Source organism: Poecile atricapillus, chromosome 26 (assembly GCF_030490865.1).
Source record: "Poecile atricapillus isolate bPoeAtr1 chromosome 26, bPoeAtr1.hap1, whole genome shotgun sequence".
NCBI lineage: Eukaryota > Metazoa > Chordata > Aves > Passeriformes > Paridae > Poecile > Poecile atricapillus.
The window spans coordinates 1,632,218-1,655,986 of NC_081274.1; the positions used below are offsets into that span (position 1 = coordinate 1,632,218).

General features: G+C 50.4%; 1 protein-coding gene and 1 pseudogene across 1 annotated transcript in view; one reads left to right on the top strand and one right to left on the bottom strand.

The window, feature by feature from the left end:
* Positions 1–23,769, bottom strand: part of LOC131588634 (zinc finger protein 239-like) — a 156,736-nt gene that overhangs the window by 28,698 nt on the left and 104,269 nt on the right. The gene's annotated exons all lie outside the window — the stretch shown is intronic.
* LOC131588640 (zinc finger protein 850-like) overlaps positions 1–23,769 on the top strand; it is a 64,893-nt pseudogene that overhangs the window by 16,156 nt on the left and 24,968 nt on the right.

Genomic DNA, 23,769 nt, shown 5'->3' on the forward strand with positions numbered 1-23,769 from the left:
TCATTTTGTTAAATTTTGTTTTTTTTCTCATGTCCACTCCATAACACTGACACTATCTGCAGCTAAAGAAGCACACAATGTTCTGGCTAGAAGAGAGAATCCTCAATCCAGCTCCTGCAATTCCCTGTTAATTGTAAGAATTGTACCTTTTTAGTAATGGAAAAGGTTATTTCTGAGATTCCCTGGACCCTCTCAGAGTCAATAAAACACAAAGATTCAGTGAAAAATGTCACAAATATTTAACCACTTTCTCCACGATTTGCACGTTTTTTTCAGATACTCAAAGCTGCTTTTTAGCCTGAAAATGAAGCCATTTCACAGAGGCTTCCTCTACCTCTTCTCCTTGTCCTCCTGACTGGATCAAGTCACCCACATCCTGCATTAAGCCAGTCCCTGGGGGTGAGGTCAATTCCTTTGATATTTCCTGCAAGGCTTGCCCCAGTCAGGCCGGTGCTTCCGTGCATCCCTGCAGAAGGACCGTCCATGTCTTGAGCATTTTCCCTTCTACCTCTTGTTGCCAGCCCAAGGCAGAATTCTGTTTGCATCCTGTGGAAGTGGGCAGATCCCCAGAAAGCATCTTTTGCATCAAGCTCTGAATGGCAGCAGTGTGAGGAGGGCACCTGGTTGAGGATGGTGTAAGGATCTGAGAGTGTGGGGTGCCTCGGTTTCATCATCTCATTTCTTCTTCTTGGGTCCTGCAGCATTCTGTGGATTCCATTGGATTTCTTGTTTGGCAGGATAGGAGCATTCTAGGGAGCCATCCCTGGCTCCCCAAGCCGTGCCTTGAGCAAGACTCACAGACAGGCTGTGAGCCCTTCCTTCCCTCCCTTGGAACAGGGGATTGCTTTTCGACACCTCTTGTCCTGGTTGCTTGAGGGAAATTTGGAGAGGCTCCATATCTAATTTTGCCAATTTCCCTGGGGTTGCCCACACTTGTGGGTTCACTTCAGCCTAGGATCTGCCAGACACTTGACACAGAGGTACAACAGAACCAGCCTCTGTATCACCTTTTGCAACATTAATTTGCATTCCCAATTTAGCCATCAAATCGCTTTCCAGTAAATTACAATCACAATTGTGAGCAAATAAAAATTCCTGCATTTCAAACCCATCCCCAACATCTGATAATAGTGGCTGAATAAAACACTTCCACTCATCTTTCCCACTTAATGCCTTAATTAAAATATTCCTTAATAATTTTCCTTCCTTATGTCTAAGATTCTGACTGGATGGAGAGGCCCCTGTGTCCATCAGGAAAGGTCTCCTCTGGATCCAGAGCCACCCTGGATGTTCCCAAGGGCTGCAGTGTGGTGGGTCCCTGGTGGAATGGGAGCTGTGAGACCGCTAAGAATCCGTGTCCATCAAGGGCTGGACTTGCTGGTGCTGAGGGTGCTCCTGTCTGTGCTTGCAGTGTCCTTGTGCCCTGCAGCTGGAAGGCTGATTCCTTGCCAGGGGCTGTTTGGGTGGGCTGTCCCCTGGCCAGGAGGGCAATGCCTGTGCCAGGTGCTTGTGGCCGAGGGTGTCCCCTGGGTGCTGGGGCCCCCTTGGGCCCTGGGCTTGATCCCTCAGGGGCTGTAGGAAGTGTGCCATGGCCTTTGCCTTCAGCTTGGCCTTTTGCTCATCCCTTGCTGCATTCAGCTGCTGAGCCTTTGGGAGCAAGTGCTGCAGGGGCTTCTTGTGGCCCTGCTGCAGCCCCCCTCAGTGCCTGTGGGTGCTCATCGTGTGGCAGCTGCTGAGCTTTCTGCAAAATCCTTCCTTTCTGCAGGGACCCAGCACAAAATGCTTAAAAGATCATCTGGATCCTTGCAGGTCTAATCCCCATTTCTGAGCTGTTCCTTCCTGGTGCTGGCTGTGCTGAGGCTCCCCTCCCCAGCCCGTATCCCAGAGCCGGTCCCTGTCCTGCCGCAGTGTCCAAAGGCGGCCCCCCCGGCGGGCAGGGCCGGCAGCTCCACGGGGCCGGGCAGCGGCCGGGGCGTCCCGCAGCCTCCTGGGGGCCGGGGGCCACTGCCGGCCCTGCCCGGGGGGTGCTGGGGTCAGGCAGCGCCCGGCGCTGAGCCCCGGCTGCCCCACAGCCCCGGCCCGGCCCCACAGCTCCCCACAGGCCCCCAGCCCGTGCTCCCGGTGCCGCAGCTCTGCGCCCGCTCCTGCCGCTCCCAGCTCAGAGAAACCCCCTGAAATCCTGACCTCCTTCTTTTCCTGTCCTGGAAAACTGGGATACAAAGGATCTGAGTCAGCTGGCAAATTCTGAGGATAAGACCCTTGTGAAAAACATCCCAATCCTCAGTATTTTTTTCTCTTCCTCCTCTTTTCCATCATCCTGTTTCTTACCCCATAGATTGCTCCTGCTGCTTCTTGCCTTAAGCACATTGCTGCACACTCCCCTTCAGCCAATCCCTTCCCAGCACACCAACCCCATCCATCCCCTGTGGTCTAAATCCCTTCTGGACTTCCCTTATTGCCCCGCTGGGTGTCCATGTCCCTAGTTAGCTCTGGAAGAATGTGCAAACGACCTCCACATGCTCCCAAGGGACCCTTGAGAGATATTTTGGGATCCTCATCCCTTTTGCTGGGACCCCATTCTGGCTTTCCCTTTTGTCCCCTCCCTGGGTGCCCTGCCATGTTTACTCCCCGAAGATCCCACTGGAGTCACTGCTGAGATTTTCAGTGCTCTCTCCCTGCCGACTCTTGAGAGCCCCCCTGATCCGTCCCTCGTCTGTCTCCTGCTCACTCTCGGGTACCCAATCAATCCCCGGTGCCGCCGCCAGCCGAGGGAGCCGATCCCCCAAACTGGGTGAGGCACCTTCAGCTGCACTCAGTGCCCGCCGGCCCGGACGGTGGAAGGAATTGCGGAGGAGCCCCAAGGTGTGTGGAAAAATTGACATCCCCAGAGGTTTCTGTCCACAAGGAAGAAAGAGGAGTCCTGTAACAGTAATTTCATTCATAAAAATAGGGAGAGGCCATGGGACATTTCCCATGGGGCCTCTCCAATTGTTGGCAGACAGAGCCTCCTTTTCATCCTAATTTTCTTGGTCACATCTCCCTCTCCCTTTCCCCATTGGCTGAAGTCCTGGAGTGGTACAGACTTCCCAATGCACCTCCTACATACCCCCTTAATATGCACCCCACTTTTGTATAGCTAACAATATTGATGGCTGTGTTAAGTGTTTGTTGTTCTTCTGGAAGTTGATGAATTTAGCAGGAGCTTGGCTGAGCAGCAGTCTGTGTCATCAATTCATAACATTTTGTGCAGCTGATGGCTCCTCCTGTCACTTCGTTATGTCCACGTCCCTGGCCCTATGTGCAATGAGGTTGACGGGATCAGTTTGTAAAGAGCCTTTGTTGTTGTTCCTTTGCTGGGGTTCCCCCGTTTTGGGGCCATCCCCCCTGGAGCAGGGTGTCCCCCCTTGGTGCAGGCGCAGGGCTCAGGCAGGGCTGAGGCAATCAGAGCGCGCGGCGCTGATGACTCATCAGTGTCCAGGCAGAGCCGCAGCTGCCAGCGTTCCCCAGCTGGAGCCCAGCTGCGCCCCTCCCCCCCGGGCCTTGGCGCCCCCCTTGAGGGGAATTTGGGGAGGTGGGAGGGGGGAGCGCCAAGGCCGGGCCCCCCCGCGCTGTGGTGGCGGGAGCGGCTGCAGTGGGGAGCGAGTGCGGGCGGAAGCGGCCGAGAGCCCAGCGCTGCCCCAGGCCGAGCTGGCCCAGCTCCATCCGTGCCCCTGCGGTGGGATGCTGTGGGACTGGGGGGGAAGAGGGAGGCGGCAGTGGGTGCTGGGCCTGGGGGCAGGAGGAGAAGGGAAGGAGAAGCAGGGTTGAAGAGCAAAACGGTGAAATTATGTACCTGGGGTTTTGCAGAAGGAGGAGGAGGAGTGTGAGGTAGACCAGGGACACAGGAGGAGGAGGAGGAAGAGGAAGCAGCACAAGGTTCATCCCTGTATCTGCAGCTAACCCAGCCCCAGGAGTGTTTCCCTCTCTCCCCCACATGCAGCAGGTGACCAGGGAGGGGGATCCACAATTTTGATGGGTCTCAAATCGTGGTGTTTCTGAGCTTTATTGGGCTAAATGTTGGTGCTTTAGTTTCTTGTGAGGGCTGAACGTTTCTATTTTGCAGGGGGTTTTGGCTGAATCTTGTAGTTTGGTTAGTTTTTTATCTGTTTTGATATTTGGAGGATGATTGGGCTGAATCTTGGTGTCCTGGAGGTTCTTACAGACACAAGATGCCCAGTGACTTTCTGAGATGAACTTGGGCAAGGACGAAACCCCAGTCCAAGGTGCTCTGGTGTTGTTTTTTTCCCCCCAACCAGGATTTTACATTCCTGAACTGTGTTCAGATGGAGGAGGAGGAAAAGCCCCAGAGATCCCACACAAGGAGGGGCTGCAAACCCAGTCCAGGGAGCTGCGGGGAGGAAAGATCCCCCCAGTGCCAGGAGCATGGCCAGAGATCCAGCCGGAGCTCAGAGCTGGGGGAGAAGCCCCACAAGTGCTTGGAATGTGGGAAGGGCTTCAGAAAGAGCTCCCACCTGATTGAGCACTACAGGATCCACTCTGGGGAAAAGCCCTACGAGTGTGGGGAATGTGGGAAGAGCTTCAGCCAGAGCTCCAGCCTGAGGAATCACCAGATGATTCACACTGGGAAACGGCCCTATGAGTGTGGGAAATGTGGGAAGAGCTTCAGAGGTATCTCTAACCTGATGACACACCAGGTGATCCACACAGGGGAACGGCCCTACACCTGCTTGGAATGTGGGAAGAGCTTTGGGTGGAGCTCCTACCTGAGGGCACACCAGCGCATCCACACTGGGGAGAGGCCCTTCGAGTGTCCCGAGTGTGGGAAGAGGTTTCGGACCAGCTCTGATGTCCTCCTACATGAGCGGATTCACACAGAGGAGAGGCCCTTCCGCTGCCCTGACTGCGGGAAGGGCTTCAAGCAAAACTCCAACCTTGTCAGGCACCGGCGCATCCACAGTGGGGAGAGGCCCTATGAGTGTCCCCAGTGTGGGAAGAGGTTTCAGCACAGCTCCCATGTCCTCCAACATGAGCGGATTCACACAGAGGAGAGGCCCTTCCGCTGCCCCGACTGCGGGAAGGGCTTCAAACGCAACTCCACCCTCACCGTCCACCGGCGCATCCACACTGGGGAGAGGCCCTACGAGTGTCCCCAGTGTGGGAAGAGCTTCTCATGGAGCTCTCATTTGACCCGACACCAACAGAGGCACCAGTAAGGGAAGCCCTGCGAGTGCCCCGAGTGCGGGAAGAGCTTCGTGCGCTGCTCCAGCTCCATCCCCCATGGGAGGATCGGCGTTGGATGATCCCCAGTGACCCCCGTTGGGCAGAGCCCTGGTGATCCGTGCTCCTGGTGATCCGTGTTGGGAAGACACCTGGCTGGGAGGCTCCACATCTTCCTGGCTCCCTGTGGGCACCTGGATGAAAGTAGGGGAATGAAAATCTAACAGGATACAGAATGACAATGGGAATTGTTGACTTTAAATCCTCGAGAACTGTTGTAGTCAGCAACCTCAAGATCGTCCAGGGAAGCAGCAGGATTCTGGGGACCAGCATCAAACACCAACAAGATGGGCTCCCGGTTCATGAAACCATTTAATCAGCATGGGAAGGAACTCAGGTCCAGGACAGAGAGCCCCGAACAGAGGCTGAGCAGGGGTTTTTGAGGGACAGAACCCCCGAGGGTCTCCACCCATGAGGGTGGAGTTCAGGGTCATGGACCAGTAAAAGCACAGCAAGGGAGAGCCTCCCAGGGACACAAACTGAATCAGAACCTCTGGGCCGCCCTTCACATGGGGTTTGGGGTGGGACAATGGAACCCTTATTTGTTCCTGAGGCACACTGCCGCATCTGCTTCTTTTTTATTATCTTTTTTTTTTTTCAAATTTTGATTAGGAGCTTAAAATGTTTCCAAACATATGCCTTAAAATCACCTCCTGCACAGAGCACCCGCTTTGCTTTGTGGGACACCAAAAACTCAGTAACAAAACACATTAAGCAAACAGAAAAAACAAAATTAAAAACAAACACTTAAATCTCAGACCACGCCAGACAAATTAAACGGTGATGGTACTTAATACAAACATAATGGTTTTTTAGTTCAGTCTCTTCGAGTTTAGGATTATCTTTTAGGAAGGGTGCAGCTCTTAGATCTTCTCTCACAAGGGGCAGAATTCTTCGATCTCCAGTTTCGGCTCTGATCTCCAGCTTCACCTTTGGCTCCAGCTCCCATGTGGGAGTCGCCCCTTTAGATGTTCTCAGTGAAATGCTGGCTTTGGGAGCTCAGGTTACAGTTTCGATTTCCCCGAGGGGGTGTTGCCCACGATGTCAAAGGCAGAGCCCCCAGGGTGGAGCAGCTGAACAAAGGGGTGGGACCGGAGCAGGAGTTACTGGGGGAAGGGAAGGTTCGGGACGGGAAAAGAAGGAGCAAGGCGGGAAACAAGAGATCCCAGACTGCATGGCTGGCGCCATCTTGGGATGTAGGGGGTCCGGGACGGACTTTCCCGGACAGGGAACGGGGAATATGGAAAGACAGGGGGTGAAGGAGGACATGGAACGGCGGGCAGACGGCAGCAGACCGGCATCACTCTGGATGTTCTCCGTCCCTTGCTTACCTTCAGGAAAACAGGGGATGGGATGGCAGAAAGACACCGGGGTGATGGGGAGATGGCAGCAACCCCAAGCCGTCTTGGCTTTTTTCACCCTTTGTCCTGCCCTTAGGAACAGAGGAAAGGGGAAGGTACAGGGAGGTATACACCAAAAAAAAAAAAAAAAAAATTCATCCATAATGTTAATATAATCGTCCATAATGTCGATATCGTCCATAATTGTCCATAATATTAATATAATCGTCCATAATGTTAATATCGTCCATAATACGTCTCGTTGGGTGATGTAAGGTGTCCCAGTGTCTGGTCTTGGCTCCCACACCTCCGTAAGCCCTTTTCTTCCCCATGCCTGAGGCACTCTCAACCCAGCCTCCCTGCCAGGTCTCTCGAGTCCTCCTTTCCAAGGCGGGGGTCTCGCCGGCTCTCAAGCCATCAGCCGGGGACTTACGAGGTGTCCATGGAGCCGGGTCCTGCTCTTCTCTTGCTTCACTGGATGCCACGCATTCTCTCACCATTTGTTGCAGTCAGCAACCTCAGGATCTCATCCAGGGAAGCAGCAGGATTCTGGGGACCAGCATCAAACACCAACAAGATGGGCTCCCAGTTCATGAAACCATTTATTCAGCATGGGAACTAACTCAGGTCCAGAACAGAGAGCCCCGAACAGAGGCACAGCAGGGGTTTTTGAGGGACAGAACCGAGGGTTTCCACCTTTGAGGGTGGAGTTCAGGGTCAGGGACCATTAGAAACACACCAAGGGAGAACCCCCCAGGGACTCAAACCCAATCAGAACTCCTGGGCCGCCCTTCACAAGGGGTTTGGGGTGGAACAATGTTAACTCTTTGTCTCCCTGAGGCCACTGCTACAGACTCCCACTTTTCCACAGCTATTTTTTGAGCTATTTTAAGTCTTTCACAAAGTTAACATTTAAATAATTTTAATTCTATACCTACTTCTTGCATTAAACCTACAAAAATACTTTAGTTAAGGTTGGCCAATCTCAGTTGCTATACTGCTGTTTCAACTGTTCACACTACTTATTCATTTTGTCTAATTCTTTCCCTGAGATATTTTCTATACTTTTATAAAATTACAGTGATTGTAACAGGCAGCATTAACATATGGATGTGCCACAAACACAGATTTTATCTTGTTTTTGCATTTGTCACATTTGTTTGCATTTGTCACATGGATTAGAATTATTGTGATTTTGTTTTTGCATAGTTTGTTTGCTCATTGTTTGCTTTTGTGCTGCTTGTTTTAATATCGCTTGTTTCTTTCTTATTTTTTTGGATTCTGTCCCATCCTGCTTTATGGTTTTGGCCAGTTGCCAAGGGTGTCTTAATGAACACAGTGAAAATAATCCTCAGGAGTTTTCACTCTCTACCTTCCTCAAGGCCCCTTGGGCTGCAGCCAAGGGCCGAGGTGCTGCTCTTCTTGGTAGCAAAGTTTATACCCTGGGGTCTGGTCACTGACACGTTTGGTCTCACTGCTACCCTTGGCCTCATAAGGTTCCTATGAGCCACTTCAACTCTGCTTGTTTCAAGGATGGCACAGATTTCACAGCACTGTCTTATCTCTCTCTCTCTCTTAGTCAGTTATATTTTTTTTCTTTTAAACTACTAAAGCTCCAGAGATGTGCCAACTACAATAAAAGTTACTTTTTACACAACTTCAGTTAGTAATTTATTAATAAAGCTTTAATTAACAGGGTGTTCTTTTAGCACAGTTTTTGCTGTTAAATAAATAAAACATTGAGTCAAAACCATTTATATTGACTATACAAAATACTGAAAAACAAACATATTTTAAAAATACGGAAATTTAAGGTTCTGTGAAAAAAAAACTGCTACATGTTTTTAACACTTATAATGCACATAACACAACTGTAACACACCATTTAGATACTATATATTAATAAAATGTGTTTGTGCTTCACAGACTCTGAGCAAGGCAGAATTTGTCTTTTGAATGTGTAAATATAGTAAACCAAACCAAATTAATGCCAGGTTGTAACAAATGGTCTGTTGTGTTATATGTTAGAGTTCACTTGGCACAGCCAGCACTGCACACTTTTCAGTTAAATGGGATTTAGGTAGTGCTGCTGTTTCTATTTCCAGCAAAATATCTTTAGGTGAAGGAAGAGTTTTACCTCTTTTTTTTTTTTCCTACTGTTTAGTTTGTAAAGGATACAACAGATAACTCTTGCTTTCTTGTGTTTTAGTAATGAATTTATCTTTCCCCCCACCCCGGGGAAGCTACAGGGTAGCATAGTCGCTCTCTTCTTGATAAAAAGGTTCTTTTGAATTTACATACTGATTTAAAGCTTAACAAATCCAATCTTTAAACGATCCAAACTTTGGCCAATTCAAATTATATTTTTGGATCATTTTCTTTGTCTATTTAAACAAATAATAATTAATCATTTTCTGCTTGTTTTTCCTCTCCGGGATTCCCATGTATTCCCATGTATTCCCCTAGATTGGAGTTCCTGGGTTTTGGCATCGAATTGTTATAAATTACTTTCAAATTTCCAAATAATCAATCTAATTAATTGATAATATACTTTAATAAATTGGATACAAAATAATAAAAGAATATAATTTAGTAAAAGAATACAATTTAGTAAGAAAGACAAAATTTAGGTGATATATTCAGATATATATTTATATATATATGTGTGTGAATATAATTGGCCAGTGGTTACAAATGGTTAAGGCATAAGCAAAACCGACCCGGGGTACGGAGGGGGTTCCCCACCCTGCCTCACGTACAGAACAAAGCACTTCAAGCTAACCTTATATACTGTATGCTTATACATATTCATTTATGTTTCCCATATGTTTTCTCCTATTTCCGATTTTGCTGACTTTAGGTCACTTTTCATCACGGCACATGCTTCACTTGTTGTTAGGGGGTCTTCAGTTTTCTTTTGGGGGTCTTTTGGTGAAGGCTTCTCCTCTTCCTCATTGTCCTTTGGATAACCTTACAGGTTTGTGTGTGCGTACTAAGCGTTGTGTTATGTTACTCTACTAATTAGTCTGATATTTACTGGGTTTTAGGCCCAATGCTTAAAGTCGTTCTAATTTTGTCCATCTCAAGGCCGTTTTGGTCATGAGACATCACTTATCTTCTAAACTACATCCTGTACCTCAATTTTAACATGTAACATCTGCAAAGGGGTACATCTGCCTTATAACACTGATTCCATTGGTTGCTTCTAATAGTAACTTCCCAAATAGTTACAATTTAGTCAGCACAAATCAATTCCATTTATTACACAACCTCCCGGGCCCGCAGCGAGCCCCGAGCCCCCGCAGAACCGAGCGCGGCTCCCACCTGCGATGGCCGGGGCCGCCTCCGAGCTCCGCCGCCGCCTCACCGGGCTCCGGCCGCTGCTGCCGCCGCTGCCGGGCCCGCACAGACGCTCCGGCAATGGCGGCTCTCCTGCCCCACGGCCGCCCTGGGGGCGCCAGCGGGGCCGGGCTTGTCCCCGCTCTGCCCAATCAGCGCGCGCCAGAGCCACGAGTGACGGCAGAAGCAGCCAATTGCAGCCAGCGGCGGGCTCTGCACACGGCACGGACTCGCCTGCCTTGGGCTGAGCTCCGCCATTTCTCGTTAGCCTGGGCTGAGGAGCGGCCCCGGCGCTGGGCCCGGCCCGGGCAGGAGGCCAAGGAAGCGCCGCTGCGCTGAAGCGCCGGGAGCTCGGGGTGCCCGGGAGCTGAGGGCGCTGCGAGCTGGGGGTGAGTCCGGGATGGAGCAGGGCTGTGCCGGAAAGAGGCCAAAACTCTGTGACTCTCCTTCCTGTCCCGAGCGGGGATCAGAAAACACAAAGAAAGGCTCGGGGGTCTGGATGAGGGTGGGGACAGTTCAATCCTTGGTCACGGGCACAGCACACCTGACTTGGGGAAATTATTTGAATTTGTTTTCAAACGTGTCAGAGCAAGAAAATGAGAAGTAAAGTAATTCCTCCGGAAATCCATCTTCCCCCCAGCTGTTCCTCCTTCCCGGGCTTAACTTTCTGCCCCTCTCCGTCCCCCTCCCCGCCCAGAGGCACAGGGATGGGGGTCACAGTCAGGTCATGTCAGTGCCTCCCCCTGAGGGACAGGAATCCTTGTCCTGCTGCAGCCTGGGGTCCCTGCCAGGGGCCAGAGTCCCTCAGGACCAGGCTGCTCCAGCGGGGATCGCCAGGGGGATCCCCGAGTCCGGCCAGGAGCCACTTCCATGGCTCTGCAGGGGCTTCCCCCGGGCTCGGGGCCTCTCTCAGGCACCCCCTGCTCCGGCCCGGCCTCATTGCCCCCCTCACCCCCCCATGCAGCGAGTGCCCGGGCAGGGAGATCCACGATTTTCACGGGGCTGAATCTTGGTGTTTCTGAGTGTTATTGGGCTGAATGTTGGAGTTTTGTTTTTTTGTGGGGGCTGAATCTTTCTATGTTGGGGGGGATATCAGATTTTTGGTGTTTTGGAAGTTTTTGATCTGTCTTGATGTTTGGAGGATTTTTTTGGCTGAATCTTGGTGTCCTGGAGGTCCTTCCAGACACTAGATGCCCAATGACTTCCTGAGATGAACTTGGGAAAGGAGAAACCCTCAGCCCAAGGCTTTTTCCTTTCTTTTTTTCCCCCAAACCAGGATTTTTCATTCCCAAGCTGTGGTCAGATGGAGGAGGAGGAGGAAAAGCCCTGGAGATCTCACACAAGGAGAGGCTGCAAACCCAGCCCAGGGAGCTGTGAGGAGGAAAGATCCTCCCTGTGCCGGGAAGGTGGTCGGAGATCCAGCCGGAGCTCAGAGCAGGGGGTGAAGCCCCACAGGTGTTTGGAATGTGGGAAAGATTTCAGCCGCAGCTCCAGCCTGCTCCGGCACCAGGTGATCCACACTGGGGAAAAGCCCTACGAGTGTGGGGAATGTGGGAAGAGCTTCAACCAGAGCTCCAACCTGAGGGCACACCAGGTGATCCACAGTGGGGAAAGACCCTATGAGTGTGGGAAATGTGGAAAGAGCTTCAGAGATACCTCTGACCTGATGAAACACCAGGTGATCCACACGGGGGAACGGCCCTACACCTGCTTGGAATGTGGGAAGAGCTTTGGGTGGAGTTCCAATCTGAGGAAACACCAGCGCATCCACACCAGGGAGAGGCCCTACAAGTGTCCCAAGTGCGGGAAGAGTTTTCGGACCAGCTCTGATGTCCTCCTACATGAGCGGATTCACACAGAGGAGAGGCCCTTCCGCTGCCCCGACTGCGGGAAGGGCTTCAAGCACAGTTCCCACCTCACTGTCCACCAGCGCATCCACAGTGGGGAGAGGCCCTACGAGTGTCCCCAGTGTGGGAAGAGCTTCTCACAGAGATCTGACTTGACCAAACACCAACGGAGGCACCAGTAAGGGAAGCCCTGCGAGTGCCCCGAGTGCGGGAAGAGCTTCGTGCGCTGCTCCAGCTCCATCCCCCATGGGAGGATCAGCGTTGGATGATCCCCAGTGACCCCCGTTGGGCAGAGCCCTGGTGATCCGTGGTCCTGGTGATCCGTGTTGGGAAGACACCTGGCTGGGAGGCTCCACATCTTCCTGGCTCCCTGTGGGCACCTGGATGAACACCTGGGCAGGAACAACATTGGGACACAGACCAACAATGGGAATTCATTGTGGGGAGTGGATTTGTTGACTTTCAATCCCAGAAAATCTTTTGCATTCAATCCACCTATCTTCTGGTGGCATCAAGGAGGTCTTGGAGGTCTTGTCCAACCTCAGTGATTCCACAATTTTCATTTCCTATTGCCCAGAGGTGTCTTCCACAGCCAGATGTTGATGAAATGGGTCAAAGACCAAGGTTTTGGAGACAGTGGTCTGGAAAGCCTTCCAAAAAATGTTGTTCCCTTCCACCCAAGCACAGGGATCCTCAGCTGGCAGAAATCCTTTCAGTATGGCCTGATGGGCTTTTCATTTTTCTTTATTCCTTCAAAATATCCAACTTTGGGGTGAAAATAATGACATTGAACTAAGACATGGGTGACATTGAGACACATAGACATGGTGGGACATGGACAGTGATGTGGGGACACATGGACAGGGACATGGACATTCATGGGGACATGGGGGGACACAGGCATAGATGGAGACATGGGGGACAATGCCAGGGATGGAAACATCGTGGGGACACAGCCATGGGTGAGGACATGGTGGGCCATGGCCAGTGACATGTGGGGACATGGCTGTGGCCACTGCCATGGGGGGAACTTGCAGGGGCTGTGGGGGATGCTGGGTTTGAGGGAGTTGAGGGTTCCTGGCAGGGACTTGGGGCTTGCTGAGGGCTTTGGGGAGCCCAGGCCGAGCGGCTGTGGCTGCACTGGGAGCCCCTGGCGGAGGTTCTGGGGCAGCTGCTCAAGGACCCCCTGGCCTGGAGCCCCAGCTGGGCATTGGGCTCCTGGAAGGGAATGAACATCCTTGTGCCCAGGAGGGAAATCCCAGCACCTCCAGGGTGTGGGGGGCAGCTGAGAGGCCACTGCGGGGAGGGGAAAGCCAGACAGAGCTGTCCTCCTCCAGAACTGCACCCCAAAAATCCCCAAACTCAGGAATTGCTCCCAGGAGAAAGCTGCCAGCATCTGCTTGAATTGAGTGAAAGGGGGGATAAGAGAGGTGGGGTGGTGGATTGGTTGGCAGTGGGGCAGGGGTGGAGGAGCAGGGGAAAAGAGGGGCATGGGAGCCCCATATTGGGTTTGGATGAGTCTCGCTCTTCCTTCATCCCGCCTCCTTCTCCTCTCTGGCCCTTTTTCTCTTCCTCCATCTCTTCTCCTGTTCACCCCCGGCCCAGTGCCCACCCTTGGACCCCCTTTTTTCCAATTCCTTCAGGCCCCATGGGAGGAGCCAGGATAGAGCCGGGGCAGGTTGGGCTGTGGCAGCGCTGGGCTCTTGGCATGGTCCAGGTACCACCCATGCACCCCCTCCCCAAATTTCCCTGGCGGCTTCAGGGGTCCCAGTGCTTTTTAGGGTTTGCTGGGTGCCATGCTGGAGTTTGGTGTCTCCCAAGGAGTCCCCAGAACAGGGTGACACATGGGGGGGACACACGGGGGTCCTGATCCATCACTGCACAGGGTCTGTCCCTGCCAGGGTCCCCCCACGGGGTCTCCCCTCTGCCCCCCATAAATGGGAGAGGGGCGAACTGGGAAGCTTTGCTGGGAACACTGGGAACAGCCAGGCGGGGGCAGAGTGACAGCAGGGCTGGGGGGACACACGACCCCTCCAAAATCAGGGTGGGGATGGAGCGGGGGGGTCCCAGCCAGGCCTGAGGCCACGTGGAGGGGCTGCGACCGCCAGCGGCTCAGGAGCTCTGTGGGCAGAGAAAAGGGAGTGACACCGGGCTGGGGGTCATGGGGAAGCACACACGCTCCAGGGGAGGGGAGACACGACCTCCGGGACACCCCCTTACCTTCTTGTACAGGTAGAAGCCAATTTCCAGCACCAGGAAGACAAAGCCCAACAAGGAGCCCCCGATCCCTGTCAGCATCTTGCTGTGGGTAGAGTCTGGCGGCATCTCTGGGGGGGTCTGCAGAGGTCAGGATCTCCCCCAAAAACTGTCTCAGACACCCCAAGCCCTTCCAAGCACCCTTCCACTCTCGTCCACCCCACCCAGGACCTCTGAAACCTCCTCCCAGTCCCTTCCCAGCCTCCCCAGGACCACGAAAGAACCTTCTGTCCCTATCAGGATCCCACAGCCCCCTCCCAGTTGCCCCCCACTGCCCCAGGACCCCCAAACCCTCTCCCAGTCCTTTCCCAGCCCCACCCGGACTCTCAGTCTCTTCCCAGCACAATGAACCTCATCCCAACCCCTGCTTTCCAATGCCCAGTCTCCTTCCAGCCTTTCCAGGCTCACTCAAATCCCTCCCAGTGACACCCAGCACCCCTAAACTCCCTCCCAGTTTCCACCAGGACCCCCAGAACCCCATCCCACCCTCCCCAACATCCTTTAATCCCTTTCTCAGCCATTCTTGACCCTCAAATCCCTTTCCTAGTTTAAACCAGTCTATCTCAAACTCCCTCCCAGTTCCTCCCAGCACACCCCAATCCCCCTCTGGGCCCCCCCAGTGCCTCCCCCGCTGCCCCCGGCGCTGTGGGGGCCGGGCCGTGCCCCAGTGCCGGCTCAGGGGGTGCTCCAGGCTGACGTGCTCCACCTGGCAGCTGGAGCTGAGCCCGCATTGCCGGGGGCAGTTTCCAGCAGCACCAGGAGCAAAAAACACAGAATACAAGCGTACAGCAATTTACATATGGGGAGGGTCCAGGGGTGGATACAAAACTTCAACCAGTGAGGGATATCCTGGGGAGGGGAATAGGACACATGGACCAATGGGGTGCTGTGGATTAGGGGATTTCCAAAGGGGACGTCCAAGCAGGGGGTTGGCATAAGGCAGGATTGACAGGGAACATTCGGGAACAAGGGGCAGGGTGGACAAGATTGATAGGGAAGGTGCTGGAAAAAGGGGTTGGGATACAATGATGGGCGGGGCAGGGGAGGAGATAACTTTGGGTTAAACCAACAAAGCAGGGGGGTAACAGAACAAACCAATTATACAAACAGCTTCAAACTTTAAATTAAACAAAAACACAGCACAGCATCTCCCCCTTTTCTGTTTAAAAGGCAGAGCTGTGGTTTTGGGGGATCCATTCTCATTTTGGATACACGTCTCCCCAGCAGGGCTGGTCACTTGGCACTTCTCCCTGATTGACCTCTGCAGTGGGAGAGCCCTGGGAGGGCTCGCTGAGCCTTGTCCAGCGGGGCCTGCGGGGCCAGGCCGGTCCCTGGCTCGGCTGCAGGGGGGTCCCAGGGTGTGAGGATGGAGGGTTTGGGAGGGTTCCAGTCCTGGATACAGGGGTGCACGGGGGTCCTGCTGCAGCGGAATGGGAGTTCAGGGGGGTCCCTTCCTATGTTCTGGAATTCAAGGGGTCCCAGTGCCTGAAAATGGAGGTTCAGGGGGGTCCCGGTGCCCAGAAATGGGGGTTCTGGGAGGTTTCCATTCCCGAGAATGGGGGTTCAGGGGATTCCAGGTTCCAGATAAGGGGGTGCAGGGGTTTTTGGAGCTGGGGAAGGGGGTACCAGGGGGTCCCGGTGCCCCGAAATGAACATCCAAGGGGGTCTCTGTGCCCAGGAAGGGGGGTTCGCCCAGAAATGGAAGTGCAGGGGTTCCCCATTCCCAGTGTAATAAATGGAATTGATTCGTGCTAACTAAATTGTAACTGTTATTAAAGTTATTATTAGAAACGATCAAGAATCAGTGTTACAAAGCAGATGTTACACGTCAAAATTAAGGTACAGAATGTAGTTTAGAAGATAAATGGTCAGTGTAATAAATTATGGTTGTATTAAAAATTCGGAGTGTATATAAGAAAGATATGTTTTGTAGGGACAAAACAAAATATAAAGCATGGAAAAGCCTCTCCTCAAAGTAGGATGAGGCTTTTCTCCAAGGAGTTGCTGATTGCCAGCAACGCCCAAGATAACTAACCAAAACCGGCCCATCAACCCAAACAAACACACAGGACACGGACCATCAGGAAAACAATGAAACTAGCTCGGGAAATTATCTACCTCCGGACCCAAGCAACGCCCTGCGGATTCCAGTGGGTAGAGAAACCGATCAGTGGGAAAAAGACAAGTTCCAAAAGAAAGACTTCGCCAGACTTAAACATTTCTGTGTTGAAAAAGCAATCAGGGGAGACAAAGGAGGAAACCCGGCCGAGATACCCATCGGCACCAGCCCGGATTCCACCACCCTGTCATGAAAAACCTAACATTGCAACACACAGAGTCTCCTTTGCATATGAGGAGATTCTGGCCGGACACGAAATAATGTCATCATTCTATGTCAGGAAATCCATTCACTGGACAATCAAGGACACTTGGTGAATGGAACCTGCCTGGAATTTTGGCCTGAGGACTTAAAAATCCTATAAAACCCCAATCCTGAGGATGCTCAGACGTGGATTTGGGAAACCTATACCTCTGGTGTAGACCCCTGTCCACCCAGCGCTGCGCTGTTCTTTTTATTGTGGGTTTTTATCGCTGTTTCTACTTATTATTGTTTATTAATAAATTTCTCTTTGATTTTATCCCAAAATTGCCTTTGCATTTATAACAGATTGGTGCCGTGACTCGGATCGGAAAAACTGTGGGAGAACCTCGCTATCCAGGGGGGTACCCCCGCTGATTTCAGCGGCCTGGGAAGCCGAGAACCTCCGCAGTTCACTCCGACATCCGAACCAAATTTAGGCTGAGGTAAAAACCACAATAAAAGAGAATACGGATCCAAGAAGAGCTCGGGAAAAGAAGCCGCGGCTTGGTAGCTCATAAAAAGTCAGTTGTGCACGAAGACATCCTCGCAAGAAAATTGCTGTAAGTACTGCGAGGTTGAGCGGGGTGATTGGGCAAGCGTGTGTGAGACGTGATCTGATCACGGAGCGAGTGCGGACTCCAAAAGTCGCGGTTCCATCCTCCCGCGAGGGAATTGGCCGGCTACGGAGGAAGCGAATCGGTGTGAGAGGTCTCTATACGCGTTTGTAAAACCTGGGGCCAAAGGGGTGCTCTGGGGGACCGATCAAAAAAGGGCTGGAAGAGGAAGAGGACGTCCAGTAGAGCTCGGGAAAGAGTAAACTCTTCTAGCAATTAGGATCCAGGAGAGGTCCGAAGGAGAGATCAAAGCGCTAAGAAAAACCCCGGAACAGCAAACCGCGAAGGTGAGTATTAGCAGACCTTTTGACTCTCAAACCACAAACACAACGCAGAGTACTAGGTAAGACTCTTGTTTTTTTTCTTCACCATGGGACAGAAAAAGAGTAAAATGCAAAAGCCAGTAGATACGAAAAACCCTTCCATAGAAACGAAGGAATTGTTAGACATCCCACCAGAAAGTCCTTTAGGTTGGTTGTTAAAAGATTGGGAAAATTGCCCTGAAAGGAAAAAGAAGTCCAAGGCAAAAATGATCTACTATTGTGCCGAGGTTTGGGGTGGACAGGAACTGAGGCCCCATCTCACTTGGCCAATATTAGGAACATTTGAAAAGTGGACGTGCAATGAGTTACTCTCGTATGTAGAGAGCAAGGTTTCCTCGGACTCCGAGGAACAGGAATATGCCCGACTCTGGCTAAAGGCCAGAGTAGGACTATTTCCGATGAAACTAAAAAGTGAAACAAAAACAGAAACCTGGGAGCCCCTTGATCATTTACCTCCTCCATACCACGGGCCGGCAGGGTCTCCCGTGGTGGATCAAGTGGTGCCATCAGCTCCCACGAGCTCGCTGGCACAACCAGGTGAAGCACACACATCGCGAATAGGGGAACTGGCGCCAGCAGTGGTTCCGGTGGCCCCTCCTCTGGCTCCTCCTGTGGGAACCGCAACCGCCGCGGTTTCCCCAGAAACCATGGTAGCGCAAAGTAGGGGATCTCCGTATCCCCCATTGCCCGTCCCGCTGCCCCAGCCAGGTTCCCCGACTTTGGCAAGGGGAATCCTTCATAATAACCTAGTGGCGACTGATTGTTCATCAGCAATAAAAGAACAAACTCTCAAAAACCCCTATTCCCCCCCCGCAAGCAGGACTCGGTTTAAGTCTAGACAGATGAGTGAAGAATGGGAAGAGAATGAGAATAGGCACAGAATGTTCCCTCTCAGGGAAGTGCCTACTGCTCCGGGAGTGATTGGATTTGTGAATGTACCCCTAAATTCAGGGGATGTGCGAGCGTTTAAGAAAGAGATGGGAAGATTGTTGGATGATCCGTTTGGAGTAGCAGAGAGATTGGATGAATTTTTAGGCAGTAGCATTTATACATATGAGGATCTCATGGCTATCTTGAGATCTCTGTTTAGTCAAGAGGAAAGAGAAATGATTAAACAGGCTGGTATCAGGGACTGGGAGCGGCGAAACCCTCAGGGAACGCCAGGCGACCAAAAGTGGCCGAGCGTAAGCCCGAGTTGGAGCGCCCAAACAGAGGATGGCAGAAGGAGCATGAATGATTTAAGGAATATAATTGTGCAAGGAATAAGGGAAGCGGTTCCCCGGGGCCAAAATATTAGTAAGGTGTTTGGAGAATGTCAGGGGAAGGAGGAATCCCTCACCGAGTGGTTGGAGAGATTGCGGCGAAGTCTGCAGATCTATTCTGGGACAGACCCTAGTTCTCCGGTAGGAGAAGTGTTACTTAAAACGCAATTCGTGGCGAAATCATGGGAGGATATTAGAAAGAAATTAGATAAGATTGAAGGGTGGCAGGAGAAAGGTCTCCAAGAGCTTCTGAGGGAAGCTCAAAAGATTTACATGAGGAGAGAGGACGAGAAACAGAAACTTCAGGCCAAAATACTAGTGGCCGCAGTAAAAGAAGCTCAGAAACAAGAACAGACGCACGGCAAGTTTAAAACAGCGCCGAAAAAGCCGCAGGAGCCACAGAAGGATGGCTCCGCCCCGCGGAAAGATCCCCCGGAATGTTTTTACTGTAAGAAAGTAGGACACATACAACGGAATTGCCGCCAGAAAATAAAAGATGAAAAGGTATTTCAAGAAGATTAGGGAAGTCTTGGGCTCTTTCAGATGGGGACGATAACAGCTAAAGAGCCCTTGATAAAATTAAAAGTGGGTCCCCATCGCGAGGAAATGGAATTTTTGGTTGACACGGGAGCTGAGAGAAGCACCCTGCAAAAATTACCCAGGGGATGCATAGCAAGTAAAGAAAAGGTAGTGGTAATCGGTGCGAAGGGAGATCCCTTCAAAGTTTCTGTAATTAAAAATGTGGAAATAGAGTCTGAAAATAAAATATGCCTAGGAAATTTGTTATTAGTAGAAGAAGCCGATTACAATTTGTTAGGAAGAGATATGATTGTCTCGTTGGGTATAAACATTGTTGTAAAGAATTCTGAATTAGTAATAAAGATATTTCATTTAACTCCGAAAGATGAAAGGGAAATCGATCCCAAAGTGTGGCATTCAAAAGGGGAGGTGGGGAAATTAGATATCACCCCCATCAAAATTGAAATAGAAAACCCAGAGGACCCGATAAGGGTAAAACAATATCCCATCCCGATAGAAGGGAAAAGGGGTTTGAAACTAGTAATTGATGACCTCCTTAGAGGAGGTACCCTCGAACCCTGCATGTCCCAACATAACACCCCCATCCTGGCAGTGAAGAAAGCGGATGGGAGCTTCCGACTGGTTCAGGATCTCAGGGCAGTAAATGCTAGAACCCGAACCAGGTTTCCGGTAGTGGCAAATCCTTATACTTTACTTAACAGACTCTCACCCGAGGATGTATGGTACAGTGTAATTGATTTAAAAGACGCATTTTGGACTTGTCCTTTGGATGAAGGGAGTAGGAACTTCTTTGCCTTTCAATGGGAGGATCCGGACACGAACAGAAATCAACAATTAAGGTGGATGGTCCTCCCCCAGGGGTTTGTGGAATCACCCAATTTATTTGGACAGGCATTGGAACAATTACTTACTGAATTCATTCCAGAGGAAGGGACAAAGCTCTTACAATATGTAGATGATTTGTTAATTGCTGGAACCATGGAGGAAAAAGTCAGAAAAAGTACAATTTCATTGTTGAATTTTTTGGGAAAAAAGGGTTTGAAAGTATCAAAATCCAAACTGCAGTTCACGGAGCCCGAGGTAAAATATCTGGGACATTGGATTTCTCAGGGGAAAAAGATGCTAGATCCTGACAGAGTGGCCGGGATTCTGGTGCTCCCAGCCCCAAAAACGAAAAGACAAATCAGGCAATTTTTAGGGCTCCTGGGATATTGCAGACAGTGGATTGAAGGATACAGTGAAAAAGTAAAATTTTTGTATGAGAGATTAAACACAGATAGAGTGAAATGGACCACTCAGGATGAAAGCAAGTTTCAGGAATTGAAAACTGCACTTATAACTGCCCCTGTTCTAACCTTGCCAGACACAAATAAAGAATTCCAGCTATTTGTTGATGTAAGTGGACAAACAGCCCAAGGAGTTCTGACCCAGGAGTGGGCAGAAAAGAAAAAGCCCATAGGATTTTTATCAAAAATCCTAGATCCAGTCAGTCGAGGGTGGCCTACTTGCTTGCAAGCAATTGTTGCAGTAGCTCTGTTAGTTGGGGAAGCAAAAAAGATAACTTTTGGAGCCTCTTTAACAGTCTACACCCCACACGATGTAAGAAATATCTTACAACAAAAAGCCGAGAAATGGCTAACTGATTCAAGACTTCTGAAATATGAAGCCATGCTAATTAGTTCACCAGGCCTCGAGTTGAGGACAACTACTGCCCAAAACCCGGCGCAGTTTTTGTTTGGGGAACCAACAGGTGAGCTGTTGCATAATTGCATTGAAGCAGTGGAATTGCAAACTAAGGTAAGACCGGACCTGGAAGATCAAGAGTTAGAAGGGGGGGAAAAATGGTTCATTGATGGTTCATCAAAAATGGTAGAAGGAAAAAGGAAGTCAGGTTATGCCATCATAAATGGTAAGACCGAACAAATCATAGAATCAGGTCCCTTGCAGGCATGCTGGTCGGCTCAAGCCTGTGAACTGTTTGCACTCTTAAGAGCCCTCAAAGGCCTGAAGGGAAAAAGGGGAACTATTTTCACGGATTCAAAGTATGCATTTGGGGTAGTGCATACTTTCGGAAAAATATGGGAAGAAAGAGGTTTAATAAACACCAAGGGAAAAAGATTAATACATGGAGAAATAATTAAACAAATTTTAGAAGCTATCAGAGAGCCCCAGGAGATATCAGTAGTCCATGTAAAAGGACACCAAACTGGGTGGCGGTTTCACACCAGGGGAAACAATCTAGCGGACAAAGAGGCGAAACGAGCTGCGTTACTGGCGGTAAGTATTCCCGAGATCAGTCCCAAAGAAACCCCAGAAGTGTCCGTGCTTCCTTCAGAGAAGGAGCAAGAAGATTTCCAGAAGGTAGGTGGATATTTTAAAGAAAATAAATGGTGGTTGCCAGACGGGAGGGAGCTGGTTCCAAAAAGTATAGCGAGAGGAATACTCAGGAGATTGCATGAACAAACCCACTGGGGAACCAGAGCACTGGCTGAACAATTTTTAAAATTTTTCGGATGTAAAGGAATCTTTGAACTTGCCAAGCAAGAGGTACAGGGGTGCGTGATATGCCAGAAAGTAAATCGTGCCAATTCAAAACAAACAAATTGGGGTGGCCGGCCACTTTCGTATAGGCCATTCGAGAGAATCCAGGTAGATTTCACGGAACTACCAAAGATTGGGAGAAATAAATATTTATTAGTGATAGTGGATAAACTGACACATTGGGTCGAGGCATTTCCCAGAGCAAAGGCTACGGCCCAAACCGTGTCTCAAATTCTACTAGAGGAAATAATTCCTAGATATGGGATAATAGACCATATCGATTCTGATCAAGGGACTCACTTCACCTCCAAAATCATTAAACAACTGTCAGAAGCATTGGGAATCAGATGGCAATATCACACCCCCTGGCACCCTCAAAGCTCGGGACAGGTAGAAAGGATGAATCAAACATTAAAATCGCAATTGTCCAAATTAATAATCGAAACAAAAATGACTTGGGTCCGATGTCTTCCTTTAGCTTTGTTAAACATCCGGACCATGCCTCATTCTGAAACCGGTTTATCCCCTTTTGAAATGCTATATGGAATGCCATATAGGCATGGGATGCCGGTGGCACACCCTCAAATAGAGGATGTGCAATTACAACCTTATCTCATTTCTATAAATAAAAATCTACAGGAACTCCGGAAAAAAGGATTGATTCCTCAGAGCACAACATTGGGATTTCCAATTCACAAAATCCAGCCGGGCGACAAAGTATTGATTAAGGTGTGGAGGGAACTTCCCCTCAGTCCTCATTGGGAAGGTCCCTTCCTCGTTCTCCTGACCACGGACACTGCTGTGCGAACGGCCGAGAAAGGGTGGACTCACTTCTCTCGGGCCAAGAAGGTTCCGGATTGCCAAGCTCCCGAGTGGAAGATCACCACCCCGCCAGGAGATTTGAAAATCAAGCTCCGAAGGCACCACAAATGAACAATAGCGAAAGGATAAGTTGCAATATCCGCGATTGTTATTGTTTCCCGTTTGTACATTTTAAGTGCGCTTATTGTAAGCAGATTTGGGTAACTCATTGCATAAGGGGTTATAAACCGAGGGGATTGTGCACTAGGTGCTACGAGAGGGAGTTAGACCAGACCAATCGATTCCTGATACTTGCAACTCGAGCGGGCCTTTTGGAACTTGACTCTCCGGAGTGGTTCCTGTTTTATCAAAAAGGATTAGGGGGTCAGCTTGATTGCAAAGCAGACCCCTTGGAAATTGAGTGTCGGAGGACCGTAAAAGTACCTTGTAGATTTGAACCAGTTAAAGCATCTCGGTGGGCAACCTTCAAGCGGAGGTTTGCCATCAGGACATCAAGGGCCCCTGAAGACAGTCCTTGCTGCCGGGAAGATGGTTATCCCCGCCGTATACTTTTGTACGGGCGGAGGGAATGGCAGAGGGATGCAATTGTGGGGAATCCTGATGTCCCTGAGCCTAGTCATGTACTCGATCAAGAAAATAGAGGCCGAGGTCCCCCCAGGGGAGGCTCCCCAGGGGAAGTGTGAGCAGTGTCAGACTGCCCCAGAAAACGAGCTCTTGACCAAGTGCCCTTCAGAACTACATGCAGGTATTTGTTGGTTAAACGGCACTCAGTTCGAATTGTGTAAATCAAAAAAGAAAATCTGGTGCTCGAATTCGAGAGTAAGTATCAAGGAAAAACCCATTCGGAACTTGGAAGGAATAGGGGTTGTTAGGACCCGCTTCCGAAACAAAAAGAGAAATAAAGGGAATTCCCCCAATCGAGGTCTGTGGACAGTGTAATAAGACTGTCTGGATTGGGGGAAAGAAGCATTCGACGTTTTTGGCATACCACCGAGTTAACCCTACATGCTACAATGAAGCAAGCTTAAAACCGTGCATGATGGGGGGAAAATTGTACTGGGAAGGGAAAAATGTGAAACACGAGACAAGGCTGACGTTCAATAATGAACCCATAATTTTGGAACTATTGAAGTCAGATGATGAGAACTCGTGTCTTCAATTTGACCCAGTGTTCTGCTTTTCAAAGGATGAAAAGGGATTAGATCCAGAGAGTAAAATAAAGCAAATAGCTATAGACTTAAAACGA